The following is a 15,052-nucleotide window of genomic DNA, read 5'->3' as shown; positions in this document are numbered from 1 at the left end:
GGGACAGGGGCTCTGAACATGCCCAGGCTCAAGGCCTCCACTTCCCACCATTCTGAGCCCCAGCTTCCACCTCTGAAACAGAATGAACACCGAAGAGAATGAGCACCAATCCGGCAAGAGGATCCCAAGAACTTAAGACGACGCCCAGGCGCCAACACCCAGCCTAGACCCAATAATCAGAGCGGTGACTTCACGTAGGGTGGGGAGGAAGCAGGTGAGCAGGGCAGGATCCACCCCAAGCCGCCCCAGCGGGGACAGTCCACGCAGAGCCACGACGGCAGGGAGAAGCGCTTCCTGTTTTGGACGGTGCGGGCTTGGAGCCGTTAGACCTCGGTAAAGCACCGCCCAGGATGCCCGGCTGCAGCCCTGCACGCCTGCCCCGCCCTCCAAGGGCCGCCGCCCCTGGCATCATCGCTCAAAACAAAGCCTGCGTGCAGTGGGCGCCCGCAGGGTCAGGATGATACCCGTGGGTCTCCACGGACAGCTGAGGCCGTGCCCGCCGAGGGCGGGGCTGGAGGTGCTCCTGGGACAGGGGCTTCTCGGGCTCTCTGGAACCCTGAGCTCTAGACACCCTAGAACCCTGAGCTGGCCCGATGTGGCCCGATCTGGCAGGATGGGGGCGGGAGGCCGGCCATCCAGTAAGCTATCCCGTGAAGGAGCTGTGAACTCCAGATGAACTAAAAGATTAAGTAAATTTAAAAAAAAAAAGAGAGAGAGAGAGAGAGACTTAAGTTCCTAACGGGAGAGAGTGATGGTCTACATTAACAGACTAAGGGGAAAAAAATCAAAGTTTAAAAACAAAAACTCAACCACACAAAAGTAAACTGACGTTTTGTTTAAAAAATGCAGTGAAACAGGAGACACATGGAGCAAACCGGGCATGTGTGAACTCATGTCTCTGTTGTGAGACAACTTGCATGAATTGGTAGACTGGAGGACCTTGGTACACAGATGTGCAAACCAGCCCCCCACCACCCCGAGCAGAGGAGGAATCTCAGCAACAGGGGTCACCCAGCCCTCGTGCAGAAACCTCTAACTTCACCAAGAAGGAAAAGAAGCCAGCAATGTGGCTAAGGCCGCAGGCAGCAGGGACACCAACGCCCTGGGTCCCCATCTGGAGATGCGTCCCAGGGCAGATCCGGCACGGGGAGCGTGACTGGGCTGCACTACGGCCAGCCGGGAGCTCGGGCGCCACGCACAGGGCACACGGACGTCCCCGGGAACCTCAGAGTGGTGACCAAGGCGGCTGCCCCAAGGTCACCGCTACGGACAACGGGCGTCTGCAGCCCCACAGGTGACACGGGCCCCTGGGTGGAGCTCCTGAGAGGCTGCAAAACTTCTCTCCATGTGCTCTTTCCGATTGCTTTTCTAACTTGAAAAATAAAAGCAAACGGGATGGGAAGCGCCACCAGGTAAAACCTCCTTCCTTCCATTTTCAAAAAGACCCGGGGGACCCCTCCTCACCCAGCCACGGGCAGAAGTGGGGCAGACGGTGGGGGGGCAGGGGTCCCGCAGCCAAGCCTCCCTCCTCACCATTCATCGGCGTTCTGGGACTCCCCGCCCCGCAGGCCAGGGCCGCCTTCCCTTCAAATTCAGCAAGAGGCCACCAGGGAAGGGGACAGAGCACAGACGGTCCGCCCCGCCACCGTCAGGATGCCGCTCACAAGCGCGCGGCCCGCGCGGCCCCCACCCCGCCCAGCAGGGCCCCTCCTTGCAGCGCCAGCTCATCTCAACATCTGCCCTTGGGGAGGGCAGGGGTGGCCCCGCCGCCCTGCCCCCAGCCCCTGGGTTCACACAGCTGCCGGACCAAGACCAGGTGCCAGGAAACCTGGCCACTGCCCGCCCCCCACTGCCAGGCGGGTCTGGGCTGGGAGGGGCGCTCTGCCGTCACCCATACCCCCAAGGCTGAGAGGTAGCCCACCCCACCCCAGGACCATCTCAGCTACACCGGCTGACCCAGTCCTCCCCAGCTTTGAGATGACGATGGGAGACTGGCACGGCCGTGGTCCACGGCCAGCGAGAGGGGGACCGGGGCCAGCCAGGCACCAAGCGCGACCCAGAGCAAAGCTTCCCCACAAAGCCAGTGTCACGGACGCCGTCTCCCAAACCACCCCGCTCCTTCCATCTGGGTGCTGCCACGTGTCCTGCCCTGCCCCAGCCCCCGCCCAGCCCCCCCTTTATGCGCCAGCCCCCGTTCCCTGCACACCCACCCCGCACTCCCCAGGGCCCACGGGGAAGAAGCCTGCATCCACAGACCAGCCCCTCCTGTGCACCCACAGGCCCCGGCCAGCTCCCCGCACACCCGGCCTTCTGGGCGCAGCCGCCCTTAGAGCGGGACGTGGCGCCCCGGCCCCCGAGGCTCCTGGAGGGGCCCCCCTTGTACCTCCATGCAGAAGCAGACGCTCCGAGTGACACCTGCCAGGCCCTGCAGCCTGGAGGCAGGACGGGGCGACAGGACAGGGGGTGCCTGGTGCAGGGGCCCGGCCACCACCCCCGCTCGGGGCGGCGCCCACTGCGCTGCGGGGCCTCAGGACGCCGGAGCGAGGCCAGCGCTGGCCCCGGGACACAAAGCACGCTGCTCTGGAAACGCGCTGAATGGCTCCTGGACACACAAAGGCCGCACTGTCTGGGGAACACTGAACTTGGAAGCCACAAAGGACGCTAGTTCCCCCACCAGCCTGAGACTCAGAAAAAAGTGGTTCCCAGCCTGGCGTGCGCCACGTCCCGGGTCCCAGCCGTGCTCCTTGCCACCCCGGCTGCCCTCAGACAGCCGGCTCGGCCCGGGGCCTGGCGTCATCCTCCTGTCATCTGGCGGCTCTTCCACCGACCCCAGGATAAACAACGTCTGTTTCCCCAAATGAAGCAATCCTCGTCCTAAACTGTATTCCGGGGAGTCACAGAGGTCGAGCGAGGCCAGCCCGAGCCAGGTCTCTGTCCTCCAGAAAGGCGCCCAGAGGCCCACAGCCCTGCAAGATGAGCCCCCAGGACCCCAACCTGCACGCGGCTCCAGCCAGCGTGGGGGCCCCATGCTGGGCGATCGTGGAGCAGTCTGGATGACCGCGGTCCGGGAGGCATGGTGACCACGCCCACCCCCCGCCGCTGCCCATGCGGAGCTTGACGCTGGCTCCCACCGAGAGTCAGCGGGTTCCCCCAACCTCGAGGCTGGTAGGGCAGCCACCCCCCTCACCCAGATGCATGCCTCAGTCAGCGGGACCCCGAACACTTAGATGCTCAACTGATTCCCTGCCCACCAGCCTCCTGTGCCCGGGACTCCAGTTGCTGACCTACTGTGTGAGGATGCTCATCAGTAGCAGGACCCTCCGTGGACCTCCCCCCAAGACACCTGAATACCAGCCACTCAAGTCAAACCCAGAAGGAGCCCCCGACCACGTGACCACAGCCACCTACAGCGAGCCCAGCCCCCCCCAAGCCAGGGCTCCCCACCTCTAAGCCAGGAACCCCTCTCCAAGCTGGGGGGCCATCTCTAAGCCAGGGCTCCCCACCTCCAAGCCAGGAGCCCCCACCTCCAAGTCAGGGCTCCCCATCTCCAACCAGGGACACCCCACCTCCAAGCCAGGGGCCCCTACCTCCAAGTCAGGGCTCCCCATCTCCAAGCCAGGGACACCCCATCTCCAAGCCGGGGCCCCCCACTTCCAAGCCAGGGCTCCCCACCTCTAAGCCAGGAACCTCCCCCCCTCCAGGCTGGGGGGCCATCTCTAAGCCAGGGCTCCCCACCTCCAAGCCAGGTGCCCCCACCTCCAAGCCAGGGGCCCCTACCTCCAAGTCAGGGCTCCCCATCTCCAGGCCAGGGACACCCCACCTCCAAGCCAGGGACCCCCCACCTCCAAGTCGGGGGCCCCCATCTCCAAGCCAGGGACCCCACTTCCAAGCCGGGGACCTCCACCTCCAAGCCAGGGGACCCCGCCAAGCCGGGCCCCACAGCTGTGCTCCCGCCCTCCCCTGAGCCGGGTCTGGCCCACACACCTCACACAGTCTGCAGCAACCCGCTGAGACCCCTCCTGGGGCTCTGCCTGCTCCCCGACACTGGGCTCCAGCCCTGCTGACACCTCGGGGGTCCTCTCGCCACCACACTGGTTACCGTGGGGCCCAGCACTTCCCGATCTGGGGCATCCCCATAGTGGCTCCTTCTGCTCCAAGTATATCCTCCCACCCCAAATTCCACCTGCCCGTCTGGTCGGGAGTCCAGGCTAGTTCCCTGGTTTAGGATTTGTCCCCCAGCCTCGAGGGCAGGTCCCGCAGGCGCCGGGTCTGTCCCAGCAGGGCTGGCACGGGCTGGCCGTTCAGTGAGGGAGGGGACGGTGCATGAGGCGGGGCCCCCACACTGGGCCCTGGTGCCAGGAGGGCCAGGCCTGCCCGCTCGGAGCCGCCCAGCCACAGGGGCCTCACGGCAAGGCCGTGGACTCTGCCCTCGAGGCTGGGGAATCACGCGCTCCCCAAATCCGGGAACACTTACGGCACTTAGGTCCAAGGTTTCAACAGCCTGGGAGGTTCTCCGGGAGGAGGTGGAATTCTTCAGCGGATTTTCCTCCTACAGTCGGGCCAGAGCTCCCCGCGCCAGGAGCTGAGTGTTGTGCACTGTAACAGCAGAGCCGCCTGGATCCTGCTGGCTCTGTGACCCCGCCGGGGCCACGGGGGCGCGGGAGAGCCAGGCAGGAAGCGCAGGAGGGCTGGGGGGTCGGGGCGAGCCGCCACCCCCTCCTCTGCGAGCTAGGACCGTGCAGGCCCTCGCGACACCCCACTCCCGGACCTCTGGGGTGACTAAGGTGAGCTGTGAGTCTACAAGCAGTAATAAAACGCTCAGCACTCTTCACTGGGAACTCTGCAAAGCCAAGTGACGCCCAGGGACGGGCTCACAGATTCTTGCTGAAATCCTCCCCCACCCCGGTCAACCAGGACCGCAACCGACCAGCGAGCGTGGTTCCAGCATGAATCTCAGTTGCTGGACGCGCTCGTCTCTGTTAACAGGACAAACCAAGGTGGGAGAGGAGGCCACGCATGAGAAGCCGACTCGCTGGTCCAGGAGAGACATCCTCGCGGAAGCAGGCGGTCGCTTTCCAACAGGAGGGGCCCCTCACCTCCCTGAGGATGCGGACGCCATGCCCCCACCTCCACCCATGAACCAGCGTCTCCCCGTCGCCTTCTCAGGACGGACAGTCAACGCAAAGAGAGGCGAGGCCCTGCGGAGCCGCGTGTACCCGTTTTCGCGCTGTGACTGCGTCCCTCGTGGCTGTCCTTCAAGCCACCAAAGGACGTCCGGGAACCAGGAGCGCGCGGTGGGCCGCACTGCCTGGGGACCACCCAGATGATGCCCACTGTCCAGACCCCAGGGACGCCAACCGCCTCGGGACCACAGCCCGTCACACAACCCAGGAGGGAGCACCTTTGGGCACCCAACCCCTCTGCTTCCGACGTGATTTATCTGAGTTCATACACTCTCGTTTCACTAGTGGCCAGCTCACAGAATTCCTGACGCCTTCACAGGCAGCCTTTTGCAGGCCCACGTGAGCGGTTCTAACGCACTACTGTGGGGAGCAGGGCTCAGGGAACCCCGTGCCCCCCACACCCTCCTGATTCCCTGGCACAGCTCAGGGGCAGAGGTCAAACTGAGAGTCCCTGAGACGACCAACGGGCTTCCCTCGTGGCTCAGCTGATAAAGAGTCCGCCTGCGATGCAGGAGACCCTGGTTCAATCCCTGCGTCGGGAAGATCTGCTGGAGAAGGGACGGGCTCCCCACTCCAGTATTCTTGGGCTTCCCTGGTGACTCAGATGGTAAAGAATCTGCCTGCAGTGTGGGAGACCTGGGTTTGAGCCCTGGGTTGGGAAGATCCGTGAAGGAGGAAAGGCTCCCCACTCCAGTATTCTGGCCTCGAGAATTCCAAGCACTGTACAGTCCGTGGGGAAAGGCCACCCTGGGAAGCAGGACCCAGACCACCTCGTTCATATGGGTGAGGTTCCCAAAAGAACACGCCAGACCCAAGCCTCTGGGGGGGACCCCGACCCCAGGGTCAGTGGCAGGGACGTTGGGTGGGCACACTGTCCTCACGCCCTGCTCATCACCTTCCCAGACCCCTTGGGTCCCCAGGGCCACTGGGTGACACTCCGTATGCGAGCCCACCAGTCCCTCTGCCTAGGAGACTGAGTGGGCGGGCAGCCCCGCACGCTGGCCACACAGCTGTTTAAACCAAAGAGGGAACCTAGGGCTTAGATTTCTTCAAACCTGTGATGCATAAACACACTGAGCAATAGGAAACGCACTCAAGCACTCGTTTCTGGTGGAAGCGCTCTGCCTCCAAGCCTCCCCACCGCCCTCAGCATTCAGAACAGCGGCGATCCTTCCAGCTGGCAGGAAACGCCTTGTGGATTCCCAGTTTCGTCCTGACTTCCTGCCAGCGCCCCGGCCCCGCCCCAGGGAGCAGAGAGGGGCTCCGGCCCGCAGCTGTCCACGAGCCAGCTCTCCTCCAGAGGCTCCGTGGCCCACAAGGCTGCCCGGACAGAAGGCGCAGGCCCGGGGACCCGGGCGGTACGCGTCTCAGGCATGGCGGCCACAAGCCTCCCGTCACAAGTCCTCCCTTTGTGTTGCAGTGCAAAGCAGCTATGGCTCTGGGCCAAGAAGGCCATGTTTCTCTGTGGCTTTTGTGGGATCTCAGTTCCCCAACCAGGGATTGAACCCGGGCCCCCAGCAGCGAAAGAGCAGAGCCTTAACCACTGAACCAAAGGGACCTCCCCAATAAGACACCATAAACAGAAACAGGCAGCGGCGGGCAGGCTATCCTTGACGCGGTCACGGCTGGCTGCCCCTGGTCTCAAGGTGATCAATGCCCAGCAGAACAAGGACTCTCAAATGGGTCTCGTCACCCACCGGCCCCAACAGGGAACCAGGCCCTCCCTCAGCACCAGGGTCCCCCTCCCAGTGGTCCCGCCAATCACACACTCGGACGTGGACCTCACCACCGTCAAATCTCCTTTAGGAAAGGGGTGAGGGGAGGTGCCGTCCCTGGAGGGGCCGGCAGCATGGACTGGCTCCAGGGTCCCCGGGGCCAGGAGGATCTCAGGGAGGGAGGACCACCCCCTCCAAGTCGAGAGCCACATTCTTCTCCCCCAACCCCGGGCCACGTATCCCACCCGAGCAGAGGGGCCGGCCTGCAGCTCTGAATAAGCCGTCACTGGAGGCCCCCGTCCACATTCAGGGCCCAGGCAGGGCCCCTCGCTCTGCAGAGACAGCACCACAGTGAGAAAGTCCCCACGAAAGCAGGACCAGCCCTGCTCCCGCCCCCTGCCTGGGACCCCCGGCGCCCCGCAGTGCTGTGCGCCGCCCCTCCCCCGGAAGGGCCCAGCCTCAGAGCCGCTCTGCTCGAGGACGAGGGTTCCAGGCGGGCCCCATGTCAGCAGGCAGGCCCAGCCTGCGGCCTGGCAGAGAACCAGGAGGGTGACAGCGGTACACTTCAAAGGACATCCCAGCCCCTTTACGTAAACCCACGTGGCCTCTGACGGTGCCCGGGGAACAGGCCCTTGGCGCCTCCAAAGCCCTGGCCTAGGGCTACTTCTTCCTTTTTGGAAACGTGGCCCAGTTGAGGCCACGGGTCCTCCCAGGGCCCATCCGAACTCACCTGCAAACCGAGCCCCGGGACACTGACAGGCCCGGGGCGGGGCCGCCGAGCACATCACCGCCACAAACGGCTTTCCGCGTCTGAACACCGCCCGGCACGGGGAAGGTGGAACCCACATTTCCTGCTGGGCCGGGCGAGAAGGGAGCCCAGCCCTGGGCAGGGCCTGACGGCACAGGGGCCTGGCTGGCCGCCCTCACCTCACACCGCCGCTGTAAAACCCGCATCCAATGACACAGAAAAAACCCTCGAGTTCTTTTCACACCTGCTGCCCAGGTAACCGCCCAGCGTGGTGGGCGATCCAGTCTTACACACGATCTCCCAGCTGGGCTGACACACGGCGGGCCATGCAGTAGGAAGGGATGAGCTGGTCTCATCCCCGCACCGAGCGTGTCGGGCGCAGGGGACTGCCCAGCTTGGCCCCCCACCCGGATCAGACTTGGAACAGAGAGTGATCAGCGGGCAGAGGCCGGAGCAGAGGCCGTCAGGGGTAACAAGGACCGAGCTATTGGAGCATGTAATGAGCGCCTACTGTGTACCATGTGCAGCTGGAAGAGGGCCGCAGAGCAGGCAGCTCTGCGGGGATCAGGCTACGCCTCGGGCTGTCAGCTCCACAGAGAGGCCGGGGCCGCAGAGGAAGGCCGCCCAGACGGAGCACCCCCGCTACCCCGGGGTCACATGCCAGAAGGACTCGGAAGTCACGGGTGGGAGTGGACAAGGCGCTCGGGTCCATTCAGGGTCACGGTGTGGGGTGGCGGGGGAAAGAGTGCTGAGCTGGCTGGCAGGTGCAGGGCCGGCGGGCGTGGACCTGTGCAGGGGCAGACACACCTGCGGGAGGTGAGGGTGGGGATGACCCAGCACAACCCGCGCTTCCCTCCAGACACCTTCTGGAGAGCAAGCACAGCAACGCTCCCCATCCCATCTCACTTAACCCTCCCTCAGCCTCCGGGCCTGGCGCAGACTGAGCTTAACAAACAAGTTCAGTTCAGTTCAGTTACTCAGTCGTGTCCGACTCTTTGCAACCCCATGGACTGCAGCACGCCAGGCCGCCCTGTCCATCACCAACTCTCGGAGCTTGCTCAAACTCATGTCCATCGAGTCGGTGATGCCATCCACCATCTCATCCTCTGTTGTCCCCGTCTCCTCCCGCCCTCAATCTTTCCCAGCATCAGGGTCTTTTCAAATGAGTCAGCTCTTCCCATCAGGTGGCCAAAGTATTGGAGTTTCAGCTTCAACATCAGTCCTTCCAATGAACAGCAAGGACTGATTTCCTTTAGGATGGACTGGTTGGATCTCCTTGCAGTCCAAGGGACTCTCAAGAGTCTTCTCCAACACCACAGTTCAAAAGCATCAATTCTTTGATGTTCAGCTTTCTTTATAGTCCAACTCACACATCCATACATGACTACTGGGAAAGCCATAGCTTTGACAAGGTGGACCTTTGTTGGCAAAGTAATATCTTTGCTTTTTAATATGATGTCTAGGTAGGTCATAACTTTTTTCCCAAGGAATATGTGTCTTTTAATTTCATGGCTGCAATCACCATCTGCAGTGATGTTAGAGCCCCCCAAAAATAAAGTCTGTCTGTGTTTCCACTGTTTCCCCATCTATTTCCCATGAAGTGATGGGACCGGATGCCATGATCTCAGTTTTCTGAATGTTGAGCTTTAAGCCAACTTTTCCCCTCTCTTCCTTCACTTTCATCAGAAGGCACTTTAGTTCCTCTTCTCTTTCTGCTGTGAGGGTGGTGTCGTCTGCAGAGCTGCTACTATCACTATGTCTCCCCTTCTTAATGTGACGGGGAAAGCGAGGTTCAGAGGGGCAGGTCACAGCTTCTAGAGTGATGATGGAGCCCGGGGTCCCCCCTCTCCGCCCCCGCCAGCCCATCAGGACCTGCCCGTGGGACCAGGGACCCAGGCTCCAGAGGCCCGGCCTGCTCAGCTACAGGGCTGGGCGTTCGCCGTGTTCTCAGCAAACACCCTGCTTTTCGGCATGCACGCCCAGAAACATAAACCACAGCCATGGAGACCACAGGAAACACGCAGCAGTTCCTCAGAAAACTAAAACCGGGACCACCGTATGATCCAACAATTCCGTGCCTGGGTATAGATCCGAACGAACTGAAAGCAGGGACTCAAACAGACACTGGCACGCCCAAGTTCACGGCAGCCAGAATGAGGAAGTGACCCGAGGGTCCTCGGCCCGGGGCGGATAAACAAAACGCCGTCCCTACCCACGAGGGAATATTATTCAGCCTCAAGCAGGAAGGGAGCGCTGACACAGGTCACAAGCTGGAGGGACCCTGAGGACTGCAGGCTCGGTGAGATCAGCAGGTCACAAAAGGACAAGTACTGTGCGATCCGCTTACAGGAGGCGCTGAGGAGTCAGGGCCCCCAGGACGGAGAGCAGACGGCGGGGGCCGGGGCAGGCGAGGGGGAGTGAGCGCTGAACGGGGACAGAGCTTCAGCTTGGGAGGAGGAAGAAGTTCTAAAGATGAGTGTACATTGACTGTGTAGCAAGCACAACGTGAATGCGCTGAACCGCACGCTCTGCTTCATTACCAGACACGACGGAGGGGCTTCCCTCGTGGTCCAGTGGCTAAGACTCCACACTCCCAGCGCAGGGGGCCCGGGCTCGATCCCTGGTCAGGGAACTAGATCCCACATGCCATAGCTAAGACCCGACCCAGGCTGATACATAATTAAAAAAATATATAAGACACCACACAGCTACAGTCAAAAGTTCAAGTGTGATGACAGCACGTGAATACTGGGCAAGGCCGTGAAACAAACTTGCCAAAACAGACCCAGACTGAACTGGGGTCAAAGGGGCCTCCTAAGCCGGAGGGAGACACACAGCCTTCAGCAAATGAAGACGGGACATCCTGAGCTTCTTGGGAAAGATAACCCTGGAGCCTCATCTCACACCCTCCCCAAAAAACTCAAAATAGACCAAAGACTTGAGAGTAAAATGAGGAAGGCTGCAAAGGAGCCGGGGCTGGGGGGTGGTACTCAGAACCTGGGGCTGGACAGGCTCTGGCCAAGCAAGACACACAACACACAATAAAGGAGAAGACAGATGACCCTAAAAACACATTTCTGCAAAAAGGCAGAAACCTCCACCAGTAGTCAAATACACATACCAACACAGAGAAAAACATCTGCACCACATAATATGAAAGATTCATTTGTCTAACTTTGAAAAACAGCCCTGGGGGAACACAGCCAGGAGATATAGAGAGTCCACAGCAAAAGAAAACAACCAGTCCTCCAGCACATGGAACGGCGATTAACCTCCACTCACAAAGAGAAAAACAGAAATTAAGATTACACGGGGAAGCCATTTCCCGAACAGATTGGCGGAGACCACGGCGCGTGGGTGAGACCACGAGGAGGCGGGGTCCCCCAGCGGGGGGTGCAGCGGAGGGCAATTCTGCAAAATCCAGGGAAATCACACTTCCGCTTCCAGGAGTGTCTCCTCTCACACTTGCAAAATGACGTGCGGCGAGGCCGTTTCACACAGTGTGCGCGAGCTACCTGCCCGGAGCGGGGTCCTTGAGCGTGGGTGTCCCCCAACCCGAGTTCTGGGGCTACGTGGGGGGAGGGGGCATGCGGGACGGAGACCCGGTGGTGGCTTCAGCCCCTTCTGAACAGACTTCCTGCATGTGTGGACCAGACCATGTCAACGAGGTTCAAAATTAAGGTTTTTAAAATGAAAGAAATAGGAAGGATTCAAACGAAACAGAGAAAGAACTAAAAGAAGCCCTCACTCAGCACGGCAGGGACCTTTCTCTCTCCCACTGCTCAGAGCGTGGTCCAGGAGCCTGGGGGTCCCCAAGATGCTTTCAGGACACCCAGGAGGCCAGACCTACTGAGCGGCAATCCTGACACACCATGTGCTTCCCAGACTGGTCCTGCTGATGGGTGCGGGGGTGGGGTGGGGACCGGAGAACCCAGCCATCTTCAGTCGACCAGACCCTGCCAAGGCCTGCAAAAACCACCACCTGCAAAACCCTTCACTGATTTCCCCCATTTGGGGAAAACTACTGACTTTAAAAAAAAATAAAATTACACTATTTATGTTAACGTGTAGTGGGTTTGCAGTGGGCAGTTTTTAATAAATCAGCACTTGTAAATTTCCTAGCTCAATTTCCAACAGGGGAAAGAGCAGGCAGCACAGTTACAAGCTGGAGTCGGGGTTCTCCGACCCCCGGTGCTGCCGCCTGGAGAAATCGAGGCAGGCAATATCCCATTTCCAAAAAAGGTGCTCTGGAAAGAACGATTCGGTGGCTACAGGGTTCCTCCGTCTGCAGGACCCTGGGACAAATCATCTTGTAAACAGCAAGCCGTTCCCAGAGCCTGACAGCTGAGATTGCAACTCTTCACTTTACCTGCAATTCCACAGGGAGAGCGCATCGCTGGTAGCAAGACGCACCTGGGATTCTCCCGACCCAGCCTCGAGCGGAGGGCCCCACGTGACAGCGCCTTCGGACAGTCGCTTTCCTGCACGGGGGATTAAAGCAGAGTGAGTCCTTGCTTTGGGAGGACAGACGTGGCGGAAACCACTGGCCTATGTGGCTACGAGGCTCCAGGCAGCTCAACTGTGCACACACTTTCAGCTCCGTCTTCCGGAGAACCGAGTGACGACACGAAGTGCAGGTTACAGCACTGGGAGACATCAGCGCTTAACAACCCACAGCATAGCTTGAAAACGATGGCTCAAGGTCTGAAAAGCTAACAGCTGTCTACGTCCTACATAACTAACGATGCGACTGCTCACACACACAGGCTCCTCCACCGGTGCCCTCGGCAGCTCCAGGGCAGGACTGACCACACAGGACTGGTGCCCCAGGTTCCACCAATCTGCGGGGGATCCGGCAGTCTCGGGGCGTCCTGTCCTGACCCCACCTCTCAGCCGGCCGTCCCCGCACGGCCTGTGTCACGGCGCTTCATCGTAAGCAGGGCAGGGGCATGTAAAGGGTCTCGTGTCAGGCGGTGCACAGACAGGGCCCCACACCTTGTCAGTTAGAATCCTCGGGCAAGGAAAACCAGTGAGCAAGACAGAGACCACCCCCGCCCCGCCTCCCCCCCGACACCGCGTTCCCGGACTCCACCTGCCGCGGCAGAAGAGAGTCAAACAGCTCCCTAGCATTTTCAAAGCCTGACCGCAAAAACACGGCCACTGACAAACCCTTAATGCACTAAAAAATCATGCTCATCGGAATACGCCACGTCCTGCTGCATCCGAAAGACGAGTTGCGAAAGCAGATAAAATGGATAAAAGTCTCCACTCTCTATAAACGTGCCCCCAGAAGAGTAGCCTGCAAATACAGCTGCCCTTGTTTTCGTCCTAATTAAACCCGTCAGAAACCCGAGGGCGCTCACTCAGGGGTTCCCCCAGACCCGTGTCAGAGCTCAGCTCACCACACGTCCTCACCGCGGGGGCTCCAATCGCCTCTCGAGGAAAACCCCACACGCCACGGAAACAGATCCTGGGGAGCCTGCGGGCGCCAGGCTCCTGACCTTGCCGGGATCCGCCGGCCCTGGGCGGCCAGGTTGGTCTGCCCAGGGGGCTCCCGCGCCCACACCCGGCCAGGCCACCAGCATCAGAGCACCAGAGCACCTGCTCGTTGGTCGGAGCCACTTCAGAACCCTCCCAGACTACGGCCAGCTGAGGGGCCGGAAGGTCTGGCCCTGGATTCCCCAGGGAGGGCAGGACCTGGGGAGAGCAGGCATGGACGCCTGGCTTAACCAGACGGACAGGTTTCCAGTCCCACCTGGGGAGGCGGCTGGGCCAGCCTGCAGCTCAATCAGGAGGCCTGGGCAACAGTGGGAAAGGCCCTGAGATGACAAGACAAGGCTGCCTTCCGGGCCTCACCTCTCCACTCTGAAAGGGAACAGAATCCCACCAACTGGCTCAGCGGAGAAGGCAGGAAGACCCACAAAGCCCTGCCAAGCACCCTGGCACCGCCCCCCGCCCCCAGGAGAGGGGTGAGGCGCCCGCAGTTACCACACAGCTGCTGCGGCAGCAACCCGCGACCCCTCAGCAGAGGCTTCCCGGACCTCCGTCAGACCCTCACACGCACCTGGGCAGGCTGACAGCTCTGGCCCATCCCCGCGATGGAAAAGGGAAGAGCCGAAGGCTGGGTCTCGTCGTGGGGAGCTGGGCTGGGCACCCAGCGGCCTGTCGGGGGAGGCGTGAGGGACGCTGCGGCCACCCGGCCCCCAAGCCCCACTCGGAGCGCTGGAACCGCGCGCGTGACCCGACCGTGTCCACGAGAGCCCTGCCCGCCAGTCCAGCCGCCGGGGACCCGGGCTCAACGCGAAGGGCAGGGGGTGGCCGGGCCCCTCGCCAGGAGGCCGGCTCAACCTTCCCCACCGCGAGGCCCCAGCCCGCCCGCCCCTTTCCCGGATGAGCCCATGAACAGGGCAGCAGGAGCATCTCACACCAGAGACCCGGGAGGCCCGGCTCGGCCGCTGGCCGTGGGCAAAGGGCCCATCGCCCGTCACCCCCGCGGGGCGGGCAGTGCCGGGCGGTGCTGCAGGCCGGGGGTGCTCTGCGTTCGCATCTCAGCCCCCCCGAGAGCACAGCGAGCCCTCGATGACCCGGGTGCGGGGAGCCAGGAGAGCTGCTCCCCTGGTGACCGCCTGCGTGGCTCAGGCTGGGGGTGCACACGGGGGGGGTGTCAGCCCCCGGAGACGAGGGAGCTGGGGGCACACGGCTGAGGTCTCAGGCTCAGCGACGGCGGGGCGGGGGGGAATCCGGAAGGCCCCAGCTTCAGGCGGGGAACTCGAGGGTGCCTGTTACATTAAAAGTCACTAACTAAACAGACCAGAGGTCCTGCAGGACCTGAAAAGGCTGCAGACCGTGACCCAAGGGCTACGACGTCTCCAATTCAACGCACCTGCGGTCCAAAGACAGGGAAAAAAGAAGATCTGGCCCACAAGTCTCCCCTGAAAAGTCTCCTCGAGGCCCACACACGCCGCTCCGGAAACCCGGTCTCGGAGGCAGCGCGTCCTGCAACCTGCCCCCCGCGTCCGGCGGCCGAGCAGCTGAGAGGCCCCCGGACCGTCTGCTGGAGGGATCAGAGCCTCACATCCCTCTACTGCGTCCTCCTGAAGGCCTCACGTTAAGGATGCTCACAGCCCTGCTCACCTGCAGGGAAACTTCTGGCTGAAGCTGTGTTTAGGGGGAAAAAAAAAGAGTTGGCAGGTGGGAATCCAGCCACAGCTTGTCAGAATTCAGCCTCAAGTCAGAATTCACAGGGAGTTTTTAAACGTCTCCACGAGATTTACTTCTGCTCGGGGTGAAGTCTGTGTGTTAGTCGCTCAGTCGTGTACAACCCTCTGGGACCCTGCGGACTGTAGCCCCCCAGGCTCCTCCGTCAGTGGGATTCTCCAGGCAAGAATACTGGAGTGGGTTGCCAT

The 15,052-nt window shown here is 61.6% G+C and overlaps 1 protein-coding gene across 1 annotated transcript in view; it reads right to left on the bottom strand.

Annotated features, from left to right (window-relative positions):
- GRAMD4 (GRAM domain containing 4) overlaps positions 1–15,052 on the bottom strand; it is a 63,445-nt gene that overhangs the window by 35,209 nt on the left and 13,184 nt on the right. The gene's annotated exons all lie outside the window — the stretch shown is intronic.

This window comes from Muntiacus reevesi, chromosome 1, assembly GCF_963930625.1.
Source record: "Muntiacus reevesi chromosome 1, mMunRee1.1, whole genome shotgun sequence".
In the NCBI taxonomy this organism is placed as follows: Eukaryota; Metazoa; Chordata; class Mammalia; order Artiodactyla; family Cervidae; genus Muntiacus; species Muntiacus reevesi.
The sequence above is the reverse complement of the archived record's forward strand: the minus strand, read 5'-3'. Positions and strand labels throughout refer to the sequence as shown.